At 41.9% G+C, this 13210-nt stretch overlaps 1 long non-coding RNA gene across 1 annotated transcript; it reads left to right on the top strand.

Moving 5' to 3' along the window:
* The first annotated feature begins 1257 nt into the window (after positions 1-1257).
* LOC119087212 lies at positions 1258-10282 on the top strand. Its single transcript, XR_005090651.1, has 4 exons — positions 1258-1278; positions 5316-5424; positions 6389-6438; positions 10225-10282. It is a non-coding gene; the product is annotated as an uncharacterized LOC119087212 (long non-coding RNA).
* Positions 10283-13210: the final 2928 nt, after the last annotated feature.

Genomic DNA, 13210 nt, shown 5'->3' with positions numbered 1-13210 from the left:
TAGATGATTGATGTCTTCTGCCATCTCCTCTCTCTCTCTCTCTCTCTCTCTCTCTCTCTCTCTCTCTCTCTCACACACACACACACACACGCACACGCACACGCACACGCACACGCACACACAGTACTGTGGTAATTCAGGTGCTTCGGTAATTTACTGATTATGTAGTCACAGTTTAGTAAAAACAACACCACCACCTGATTAAACTTATTAAATTTAATAGCCTTTATTAAATTTTGCCAAAAGCTAGACTTTATTTTTAATCATTCACATTAAGTCACTCCTTCCAGGTTTGGTTTGGTTTACCCTGCTATTGAGTATGTTTCATTTGCTGAACACAAGGCTTGGATATGGTGTTAGTAAAACTTGGATACATGGCTTCATCACATGTTAAATCTGGACATCAGTCAGTGAATGTATTCATGAAGCTCACAGTCTAAGAATATGTGCATGGCGTCTAGAAGACAGAAATTACGTTTGTTACTAGTTACAGATGCTTCAGTCTCCACTCACAATATCATAGGGAGCTACTTGCTTACATAACATTTTTAGGGGTAGCTTATAAATTAAGGGAGGATAATTAAAGAGATTAAAGACTATAGGATACTCTTAATACAGTTGGCATATTGCTAGTTTCCTCAAAACCTACTTTAAAAAAACAAACAGTTAAGAGCACTTGCTGCTCTTGCAAAGGACCTAGGTTTGGTTCCAGTACCTGCATGGCAGCTTACAACTGTCTAAGACTCCATTTCTAGGACATTCAGAGCCCCTCTGCACTCTGCAGGTACCAGGCATATGTGGTACATATACATATATATATGCAGGCAAGCACTCATACCCATAAATTCTTCTTTTTTGAGACAAAGGTCTCACTATGTATCTCTGGTTATGCTGGAACTTTACCCTACAGACCAGGCTGTCCTTGAACTCACCCAGATCCACCTGCCTCTGTCTCCTGAGTTCTGGGATTAAAGTGTGTGTTACCATGCCTCGTAAAAATAAATAAATTTAAAAAATTTCATTTTATGACCAACTCAAAATATAGTTACATATGAGCTATCTATGTAATTGAATTTTCTAAGTAGTAACTAAATTATTAAAAATTACATGAAAAAGTAGCTATTTTTGATCTTTTTGTCTTGAATGAATAAAATAACATAGATTGTATCAGGTTTGAATATATTTCTTTGTATTCTTTCAGATTCATCAGGATTCATTTTTGATTTGCAGTCCAATACTGTACTGCCAGGGAGGAACTTTGAGAACATGAAGGAGAAGGTAAATTAATTACCCTGGATATTAAGTTTGAATACCATAGAAAATTTATTAATAAGCAGTGACTCACAAATGCATTATGAAAATGAAATCTGCCAGCGTAGTGGCACATACCTTTAATTCCAGCACTCAGGAGGCAGAGTCAGGTGGATTTCTGTGAAGCTAGAAATCTGGTCTACATAGTAAGTTCCAAGCTAACCAGGGATAGTGATGCCTGTCTCAAAAAAGAGAAGATGAGATCCTATAACAAAACAGAATGCCACTATACAATCAAGGGTAACTGCCACCATGGTTCTGAGGAACCAGTTTATTTATTTTATTTTATTTTTTATTTAAATTTATCTATTTTATGTGCATTGGTGTTTTACCCACGTTATGTCTGTGAGGGGTCAGATCTTGGAGTTACAAACTGTTAGCTGCCATGTGGATGCTGGAATTGAACCTGGTCCTCTGGTAGAGCAGTTTGCTCTTAACCACTGAGCCATCACTCCAGCCCGGAACCAGTTATTAAAAATGTGCAAAGGTGATTTTTTTTTTTTTTCCAAGACAGAGTTTCTCTGTAAACAGCCCTGGCTGTCCTGGAACTCACTCTGTAGACCAGGCTGGCCTCCACCTCACAGAGATCCACCTGCCTCTGCTCCTGAGTGCTGGGTTAAAGTGTGCGCCGCCGCCCGCCGCCGCCGCCGCCGCCGCCGCCGCGCCCGCCGCCGCCGCGCGCCGCCGCCGCCGCCGCCGCCACCATCCAATTCAAAGATGATTTTATTGGATATCTCCATATGTATTGTTCTGAATTCTTTGAAGACATTCAGTTTTTAATGCTTTTACTAATATTTATATGATTGAGAAGGCATCTATTTTTTTTGTTTATTTTTTTGAGACATAGTCTCTCTATTGTAGCCCTGGTTGGCCTAGAACTTGGTATGTAGACCAGGCTAGCATTGAACTCATAGAAGTACTGACTGTATACCTCCTGAGTGCTGGGATTAAAGGTATGTGCCCCCACATCTGTCTCAGAGACAGAATTTTTAGTGGTGGTTTTTCTTTTTTTTTTTTTTGTTTTTTTTTTCGAGGCAGGTTTCTTCATGTATTTTGTACCTATCCTGGAATCTCCTCTGTAGACCAGCTGGGGCCCTCAACTCACAGAATCTGCCTGGCTCTGCCTCCCGATGCTGGATTAAAAGCGTGCGCCACTGCCGCACACCCAGCATGTTTTTTTTTTTTAATTTAACAGATATTAATTATACATGGTAATTGGCTAGGGTATAAAGGTCAAAACCAAATCCATATCTAAAATTTGATGACAATGTTGTCTTTGAGGATGTCAGTGTGTACTTGTGATTTGACAAAAAAACGTCTTTGTCCACTGAAAGGATGTACAGTGACTTCCTAGTAGCCAATAAGCTCATAACTCCTAGATCTTGATTTCTACTGTTTTCTATCAAAAACACCCTTGCACTTCCTTAAGAAATAATTAGTTATACATTGTACAGTAAGACAAATAAAATTGAAAAGGAAGAAAATACAATTATCTACACAGAAAAATCCATGAAAACAAAAGAACAGGACAGATGAGTTTCTCAGTGAAGCTAGGCATGGTGCTGCATGCCTGTAATCTCAGCATTGGAAGGCTGAAGTGGGGTAAGCTGAGTTTGAGGCAGCCTGTGCTTCGTAGTAAAAGACCCTGATTCAGCCAAAACAGAACAAAACAAAAAAAGAGATCATTGTAATTGCTAGATGTAAAATAGATACATGATAATAAAATATTTGGGGCCGATAGACAGCTCAGTTCTTTAAAATTGCTTTGGATTTATTTTATTGTATGTGTGTTTTGTCTCATGTATACATGTGTTCCGTGTGTGTGCCTGATATCCGAGGAGGTCAGAGGAGAGCGTCACATAAAGAGAAAGCTGGGTGTAGTAGTACACTCTTGTAATAAGTGGACCCCTGGAGTTTGCTGGCCAGCCAGCCCAGCCCAGGCAGTAAGGGACCCTGTCTCAAAAGAAAAACAGTGGGCCAGGAGGTGGCCCATGCGCCTTTAGTCCCAGCACTCGGAGGCAGAGGGAGGTGATCTCTGTGAGTTCGAGGCCAGCCTCGGCTACAGAGGGAGTTCCAGGAAAGGTGCAAAGCTACACAGAGAAACCTTGTCTCGAAAAACCAGAAAAAAAAGAAAAGAAAAACACTGGACACCTGAGCTTGTCCTCTGACCTCTGCACACATGTCATGCACATGTTCTTGCATGCACATGTGTATATGAATATTTAGTTAGTATAAACAATATGTTTTTAGTTAAAACACCTATGGAAAAAGTGACGAAATTGTAATATCTGCCGGGCGTGGGACACACGCCTTTAGTCCCAGCACTCGGGAGCAGAGGCAGAGCTATGAGTTTGCGGAGTGAGTCCCAAGCCAGCCAAGGCTACACAGTGAGACCCTGTCTCAAACAAACAACACAAAACAATTGCTACATCCATTTGACAGAGCAGTGTGGCATTATCAGAGAAGTACTGATTCAGGTCCCATGCCACCAGAAATCTAGTAGACAGAAGACATGGCCTTCATCGCCCCCAGTGTTGTTCTAGGCACTAAGGACTCAGCAGCAGACAGACGTAAGACTGTGCTCTAGGTTTGGAGCTGCAGTGAGTAACAATAAACTAACAAAGTTATATAATATAAAATAGCTTATATTACGTATGGAGATATACACACATCATGAAAATGCAAATATATTGAAATGAAATCATATTCTGGAGTAGGAATTTCTGGAAAACTAGGATTTAGTAGATGTCCATTGGGCTTTCTTTGCATTGTTTTGTTTTATTAAGCTGGGTTATTACCAGTTCGTTATGTTTATACGCCCAAAATAGCTTATAATAACTCAGTATCTCTGTACGTTATCTCTGTAGACTTTATACAGCTAATTGACACAAAGTAAGAGTGTTTGAATAGTGCTATATAAACATCTGAGTTGCTCTGGTGAGAGCCCCTGCTTTGCGGCCTGAGGACTTGAATTCAGGTCCCACAGAGTCCACGCACACTGCATAGACCTGTGGCCCCAGCACTGGAGGCAGAGACAGGAGCATCGTTGGTGCCACTGCTGCCAGCCTCACCCCAGCTTCAGTGAGAGACTGTCTCAAGGGAATGAGTGGAGAGTTCTAGAGTAGAACCGCCAATGGCCTCTGGCTTCTACAAGGTGCATGGGACCTTATACCCACGTACATCTGTTCATACACACCACACTCACACAGACATAACACAGACATTAAAAAAAAAAAAAACAAAAACAAAAACCTAAGTTGTTAGGGTGAGTGGTTCATTAAATTTCTAATATAGTATGCTTACAGTGAAGAACCATTGATGGAAATTTTTATTTTATTTTTTAAATTATTTGTTTTATGTACATTGGTGTTTTGCCTGTATGTATATCTGTGGGAGGGTGTTGAATCCCCTGGAACAGGATTTGCAGACAGTTAAGAGCTGCCATGTGGTGCTGGGAATTGAACCCAGGTCCTCTGGAAAAGGAGGCAGTGCTCTTAACCCACTGAGCCACATCTCCAGCCCCTACTTGATGATAAACTAATAGCTGGCACGTAAATAAAACTACAGTTAAGTAATACCACATCTTTTTGTTGTTTGAGACAAGATTTCTCTGTTTAACAGTCCTGGCTGTCTGGAACTTACTTGGTAGCCCAGGCTGGCCTCGAACTCACAGAGATCAGCCTGCTTCCACCTACCAAGTGCTGGGATTAAAGGTGTGCACCACCAGTGCTCAGCACTGTAAATGCTTTATTCACTGACCATCTGAATGGTGCCCTTCTATTTCTAAAAAGTTTCTGCCTTTTTAAATTTTGAAATTAAGTTTTCATGTGTGTTATCATTTTTCTGTTTATTATTCCCGGTGCGATGGTTGTGTGTGTTCTTACTGACATACAGAGTGATAATATTGCTGAGAGTAAAACGACACTGTTATTCTCCCTGACACCCTTCAGCTGGCCCAGTGACCTACTCATGTTAGAATTAAATGACCCTGTCATCTTTTGCAGATAAACGCAGTGCGTGCAATAGTTCCTAATAAGAGCAACAATGAAATCATCCTGGTTCTGCAGCACTTCGATAATTGTGTGGACAAAACAGTACAAGCATTCATGGAAGGTAATTCTGTCTCGAGTTTAGACTTCGGAACCTGAGCCGTAGTGTACAGTCTGATGACAGTACTGTCATCTTGTGTTACTGTGAGGGCCAGTAAGAGGCAAACTCAGAAAACTCCTTTGTTATTAAAAGTGTTCTCTACTAGTGTTTAAGAAATCAGACCAAGTGTGGTGACGCATTCTGTAACCCCAGAATTGGAGCGGGTAAGGCAAGAGGACTGTGACTTGGGGCCAGCTTCGCTTATATAGTGGGTTACAGCCAGTCTCTTACTATATAGTGAGGACCCCCCTGCCCCAAACAAACTGTGCAGCTGATGGCATAAGGGATTTGATGGAACTGGACAAAGTAATTTAAGTGGCTATTGCAAAGGGGTAACTCAGTGGCCCAGGAACAGATGACCAATTCCAGCACAAACTCACTGTGATTCAGTTTGGTTCTGGCAGGTGACTCAAGTGTATGAGTGCAGTTTCCTTATGTTTTCTCTATGTTCGATAGAAAACGAAAGCCTTGTTCGCTCCTTAGATCTGTAGAGTTAATAGTGTTTTAAACTCTTAAGCTGTCTTGCCTGTGAGCAGAGTGTGTCAGATCAAGGCTCTCTGCTGCGTTTTCCTGGATTTGCAAGGATAGGAAAAACAGGTCCAAGTCTACAGAGCATTTCCCTATCGTCACGTTTTCTTTATAATGTTAGGGTTTGAGTCTGGTGTCGGGTGTAGCCCTTCCCAAACACCACAGTCAAGACGGTATGTAACATGGAGGGGAGAAGACAACACACTTAGGTGAAGACAGTCTTTGTGTTCAGACCAAGATGTTTCGATAAAGAATCTTAAATGACCAGGAGACCTCAGTGTAGCTGAAACATGACAGGGTTGTCTTCTCACCACAGTAACCAGCAGTTAGGGAATGCACTGATTCCTCCTTGACCTTGTGTGTGGCACAAGAGGAAATCTCTGTTTGATTTCTTTTTCAGGTAGTGCCAGTGAAGTACTCAAAGAATGGATAGTAACAGGCAAGAAAAAGGTAAACATGAATTACATGTAAGATCATGATATTGGTATTGTTTTTTTCAAATGAGGCTTAGGGGCTGGCAAGATGGCTTAGCAGGTAAGAGTAGCATACTGCTCTTGCCTCTAGAGGACCTGGGTGCAGTTCCTGGCTCCACATGGCAGCTACCATGTTAGACTCCAGGTCCAGGGGATCTGGACCTCTTTGACCTCCACAAGCATTAGGTGCACATAAGTATAAGATGGCAAAGCACCCCACATAAATTTAAAAAGGTTTTAAAAGCCGGGCGGTGGTGGCATACACCTTTAAGACACTCAGGAGGCAGAGCCAGGTGATCTCTATGAGTTTGAGGCCAGCCTGGTCTACAGATGAAATCCAGGACAGGCATCAAAACTACACAAGAAACCCTGTCTGAAAAACAAACAAACAAAAAACTTGTAGGCTGGACAGATGGCTCAGAGGTTAAGAGCACTGGCTGCTCTCCCAGAGGTGCTGAGTCAATTCCCAGCACCCACATGGTGGCTCACAACGATCTGTAATGAGATCTGGTGCCTTCTTCTGGCCTGCAGCATACATGCAAGCAGAACACTGTATACATAATAAACAAATAAATCTTTTTTTTTTAAAAAAAAAAAAAGGTTTTAAAGAATATTAGGTAATATTAAGAGCTTCTTTGGAGGTTCCAGCAGAGGAGCATTGTGGCTGGAGGGGACGACACCTGCCTAGCTAGCCAGATCAGCCAAATCTACTCTGGTGATCTCTGAATAAGATGTCACAGCCAGCTCATCCATATAGTCCGTAATATTTGAAAGAAGAAGTTTACATATGTCTTCTGTTACCGTCTCAAAAATGCTGTTTTTGACAATGAGACCCTGCTGTTTCAGAGTATCACAGTGTTCCCCTGTGGTTGAGCGGGAAGCGTTGTTTGCAGGTGCAGGCCTGGGAGTGCTCTAGGCTAGAGTAGAAGCAGGCGGTGTGTGTGTTGTGTGTGTGTTGTGTGTGTGTGTGTGTGGTGTGTAGAGAGAGAGAGAGAGAGAGAGAGAGAGAGAGAGAGAGAGAGAGAGCGCAACGCCTCTGGGGAAGTGACTGGTTGCCAGCAGGATTTGTTTCCTAGATTAGCTGAAACAGTTGAGATTTTCAGGTCAGACAACTGTGTTATAGTCCGAGTAGTAGAGAGTTTGACTTAAAGCCAGATGGCAGCTTTTGCTTCCATAAACACTTCATCCTTCTATCGATATTAATTATTGTTTGTATGTTTGCCTGTGCATGCTCCCAGAGTCAGGGTAGCTGTGGGGTCAGTTCTCTCTTTCACCTTCACGTGCTCTCGGGGCAGGAGTTCAGGTTGCCGGACTCGACTGTCACGTGTCCTGCCCCCGCCGCTGTCTTACCAGCCCGTATTTTGCTTCTCGGGCTATGTGCCTCCTGAGACATCTGATGTTACATGTTAAAGACTGGAAGGCACTGGGCTTCAGAGCCAGTCAGAGCAGTCAGAACTAGATTTCTGTCCTGGTCTGCTTCATCTGGTCTTGTGAGCTGAGGGTATTGTTTAACTTTAGTTTGCTCATCTATAAAGTAGGAAAATGTGGATATGGTGGCACATACCTGTGATCCTAGCACTTAGAAGACTGAGACAGGAGGGTCAGGAGTTCAAGGCCATGTGGTCTACACAACCCTGTCTGGGGGGAAAAGGACAATAAAAGTAAAATCATACTGTAATCCTAATACATACATATCTCATTATAACGCCTGACATAGTCGTTCTTAGTCCCTTACTTATATCCATTTAAAATCAAATCGCTTCCTTCACGGAATACTAGTTGGGTTCAGATTCTTGCCACAGCTCTGTGCCCCAGGGCTTCCTTTAAGGATGCTGAAGTGTGGATTTTAATTAAGTACCAACTCTGTTAGGAGTATTCTTCATTTAAGTTAGTGTTGTTTCTGAAATGCTTTCTTTTACATTTCATTATTGTGCTGTACATGTAAGTGTAGGTGTGTAAGTGCCACATACAGAGTACAGCTCCGACTGAATTCAGGCTGCCAGGCTGTGTGGAAGAGCCTTTACCCACTGAGGGGTCTTGCCAGCCCTGAAATGATTTCTTGACCAAGCCAGCTTTGGCTTTATTAACCTTGAGAATTTTTCCAGAGGCACGTACACTGTTGAGGTTCTCATGAAGCTTCCTGTGCCTCTGCTGTTCATATTTGTTTCGCTGATTTCACCCAGCATACATACTTTGAGTTCAAGAAGACACCAGTGTCGTAATTCATTGACCTCAGAATAAATGATTAACAACACAAGACAAGCGCGTGGTTGCAAAGGTGTGAGTGTGGCCTGCTCTGGTAGAAGAGAGTAGATGCGGTCTGCTACTTCCCGATGCTTGACTCCGTTACACCAAGTCTCGGACTAGCCTAGTGAGACGTGATTGTGCGCTGCTGCTACGCACATGTGTGAAATGACGTGGGAGAAAACAAGGCCACGTTCAGGAGCTGTCCTGCTGGACAGGGCCCTCCAAAGGCCTGGCGGGGGAACTGCCTGGTTTACCCGTCAGCCTTAGGAGTAGAGCTGAGTGTTGCGGCGCAACAGAGACGAAGACCTTTTTATTCCCACGGCTCAGGTTTCCAAGGTATAAATGTAATACCTGGAATAGCCTCACCTCGCCTCTTTTCCCCAGTCAGTCAGTGTTATCAGTTTGTTGTTTGTTTGTTCATTGTTTATTTAGGTTTGGTTTTTGGCATTGGGATCAAACCTAGGGCCTTATGCATGCTAGGCAAGTGCTCTACCACTGAGCTACAGCCCCAAGCTCTTATTAATTTTCATAGAGCTTCCAAGATGCTTTACTCACATAACAATTACAAATACATACTTTCTTCTTTGCATGTTCCGTGTAACAGAACCTGGAATGTGTAAGTCCCCCACTGACCTATATTTGCATGGCTTCTCCATCCTTATTAATATTAATGTAACAGTCCTGTGATGAATCATCTTGTCTACACTTGTCAGTCCTGGCCAGGATAAATTGCTAGTATTAGAATTGCTGGTTGAAAGGTGTGTGCATCTGTAACTTTCAAAAGCATTACTAGATTTTCACTCACACTAATGTTTATGAAAATGTCTGTTTATTTCCAGAGCAGTCACAGCTGTCTGTTGAGTAGAACATTAAACTTTATGTCATTGAACTCTTTGGCCTTTGCTAGTCTAGTAGCTGAAAACTGTTCTGCAGTGCGGGTTACATTATTTGTCAATTATTGGACTGAGGTTATGCTTCATTAAATTATTTTAGATTATATTTTTCTCTATGGTTATTGTGGCTATTTAGAGCTTGTTTATATTTTACTTTCAAAATGTTACACTTTTTTTTTTTTTTTTTACTTTTTGTAACTTTTTATTTTGCTTAAGATAGGTTTTGCAGGGCTGGAGAGATGGCTCAGCGGTTAAGAGCACTTACTGCTCTTCCAGAGGACCTGGGTTCAATTCCCAGCACCTGCATGGCAGCTCACACTGTAACTCCACGATCTGACACTGTCTCACAGACATACATATAGGCAAAATAGCAATGCACATAAAATAAAAATAAATAAAAAGATAGATTTTGCTATGAACAGTCTTTGAGTTCATTCAAAATGTAGTTTTACATAGTAAAGTATTTTGTCATTAGTTCAGCATAAACAAATTATCTTCAATTTCTAGAAGAAGGTGTACAAAATTGTAACACTGACTTGTTTTGTAGCTGGGGTTAGTAACCTCTTGATTGTGTTGGAGGGTCTGCTTTTTCTTTTCTTTTTTCAAATCTTTGATAACCTTAGAACAAAAAGAAGAAAAGCAAACCAAAACCTGCATCAGAAGCAAATAGCAGTGCCCAGACTCCAGTAAGTCGGTGCCCACTCAGGAGGATCAGCCTGCATCTTCAGAGAAAGGGCGTTAACGTTACCATGTTAACGGTGCATCAATGATGCCGAGTCTGTGGACTCACTCAGTGAAGGTTTGGAGACACTTTCAATAGATGCCAGAGAATTGGAAGATCCTGAGTTTGCCACACCAGATACACTGGAACAGAACCGGTGAGTTTTTTGGGTTTTGTTTGTTTGTTCAAGACAGGTTTTAGGAAGTTAATTCACTCAAAAATGGGTGGGAGGGTCTCCTAGTTTGAGACACTTATCATTACATTTAGTATAATTGGTCTTTACTTTATAGTATTAATAACTTACTAAAGACCTTAAAAGTAGAATTCTTGTCCCTTGTCTCAAAATTTTCTCTAAAATATATAGTACTAATACTTCTGACATTGAATAACAGAGGGTGCCTTTTTTAAAGATCTTTTAAAATGCTGATAGTATGACGTTGTTCTCAGGATGTCTAAGGAATGTTACTCAAAGACTCTATTCTCCAGCACAGATCCTGTCCAAGAAAGGATATAGTGTTTAGAGCACAGTGTGGCTGAATTAGTTGAGCAGTCTTTAGTTCAGAAAGAACATAGTAAAATATTGTAGGAATATGTCATATCAATTGCAATAATAGCTTTCTTAACAACTAGATTTTTGTGATCTTTTAAAGATTTCTTATTAGTCCTGTATTGTTTCTTTTTAAAGTTGTTTTATAGATTGATTTATTTTGTATGTATGAGTGTTTTGCCTGCATGTATATCTGTGCACCACATGTGTGCCTGGTGCCCGTGGAGCCAGAGGAGGGTGTGAATCCCCTAGACTGGAATTACAAATGGTTGTGAGCTGCCATGTAAAGTGCTGGGAAACTGAATCTATGTTTCTTCTAGAGCAGCAGTGTTCTTAACTGTGGAGCCATCTCTGCAGCCTCCCTACATTTGGTTTCTGGTTAAGAATTAAGTTAGCTAATAGTTAGAAATCATATATTTTGTACATTTGTTTGTTAACAGTTTGATAAGGCTGAGGAGACTGTTTCTCTTTTAAAAATAACTTGTTTGGAAGCCAGGCACAGTGGCTCATGCCTTTAATCCCAGCACTTGAGAGGCAGAGCCCTCTTCTGGCCTCGGGGGGCACTGCTTGCATGTGCCTATACAGATACACATGCAGGCAAAAACCCTTACACACAAAATAATAAAACGATTAAATATATAACTTACTTACATTTTATAAAATTACTTGTTATTAATCTTGTTCCCTTTGCTTTAGTATAATCAGGTTTCATAAAGGGAACACTAGTGTGAGAATTTTATTCTGCTTTTTAGCTGTTCTTTTATTGGTTAATTCACACTTTTTTTTAAAAAATAGATACAGAGAAAAGAAATATTATACATGACTGCAAACAAACCAAACCACAGATAACCAGGGCATTCCGGCTCATTGTGCACAGACTCTCTTCATTTTCCAGTCCGTCTCTCTCTGTTCGCTAAAGCTTTTAAATTATCTTTCCCGAGACATTATGAAACTTTTTTCTTCATTGCAGCTCATGGAGCTAACAGCCTTTTTAATGGGCATGGCTTCGTCTAACGTGTTTTTATCTGCTTTCTTTCTGTACTGAATGTGGCTTAGGTAACTCACCCCACACTGTGCTCCAAACCCCTGTCCTCTGTCTTGGACAGGATCTGTGCTGGAGAATGGTGTCTCTGACTTTGAGCCCAAATCTTTGACTGCACACACTATTCCGAATGCCAGCAATCCCGGAATGCTGCCAAATCTCACTCGCGGACCACCACAGGAGCCCAGGTTTCAAGTCTGGGAGTGGAGAATGTTCCACTGTCTTCTACCAATAAAAAGCTAGGTAAGTCCAAGACCCACTTGGGAGAGAAAAAAACAACTTTTGACTGTTGCTCCTGTAGCTGGAGTCCCAGAAGGCCTCAGGTGATCTTCCGTCTGTGCTGTGGTCCCTGCCTGTGTCTTGACACAGCAACAGGGACTTTTGTGTGAGTCGCAGGCAAATTCTCCGCCAGGTGCGAGCACTGACCTGTTCCCCTGCTCACCACTGCAGCTTTTGCTTCCTTCCTGTTTGTTCTCCTGGTGGAGCTAACAGGAGAAGCCTGTGTCTGACAGGGCACGTTCACTGCTCTCCCAGCTCCGTGCTCCTCCTCAAGTCCAGCGGAGCGTGTCCTCTGAAGTACATGTATTGATGCGTGGTAGCTCTGGACATTTTGTTTTGGTTGTGAGCCTAGCCTTTAACGGCTGAGCCATCTCTCCAGCCCGACATTTTTTTTAAAGTTTATTATTTTCTTTTTTTATAGTTTATTTTTATTTTATGTGCAAGGATGTTTCACCTGCATGTATGTCTGTGTGAGGTGTCAGGTCTCCCGGAACTGGAGTTACAGATAGTTGTAGCCGCCATGTGGGTGCTGGGAATTGAACCCGGTCCCCTGGAAGAGCAGCCAGTGTTCTTAACTACTGAGCCTTCTCTCCAGCCCCAGCTCTTAGCTTTTAAAATATGACTATTATAATCATTTTGGCAGGGAGCTGTAGTGCTTAGAACTCAGGAGCCTGAGGAAGGAAGACCACAGCTTCTAGACTAAAGCAGTTGGCCTTATCTCAACAACAGCAGATAGTTCTTAGCACCAACTAGGAATAATTTTATGTGTGTGTGTATTTTGTTTGTTTTGAGGTAGAGTCTCACTGTGTAGCTCTGTCTGACCTGGAATTCTCTTTGTAGACCAGGCTGGTCTCAAATTCACAGAAATCCACCTGCCTCTGCCTCCGCAGAGCTGGATTCAAGGTGTGCACCATCACACCCAACAACTTGTGTTTTCTTATATGTTATATTAAATTCTTTAAATGAACAGTTAGTTATTAGAGAGCCTATCTGTACTTCATACATCTAAGCTTGGTGGTC

The sequence above is a fragment of the Peromyscus leucopus genome, unplaced genomic scaffold (genome assembly GCF_004664715.2).
Source record: "Peromyscus leucopus breed LL Stock unplaced genomic scaffold, UCI_PerLeu_2.1 scaffold_319, whole genome shotgun sequence".
Classification (NCBI taxonomy): domain Eukaryota; kingdom Metazoa; phylum Chordata; class Mammalia; order Rodentia; family Cricetidae; genus Peromyscus; species Peromyscus leucopus.
This window is presented reverse-complemented; position numbering and strand designations above follow the sequence as displayed.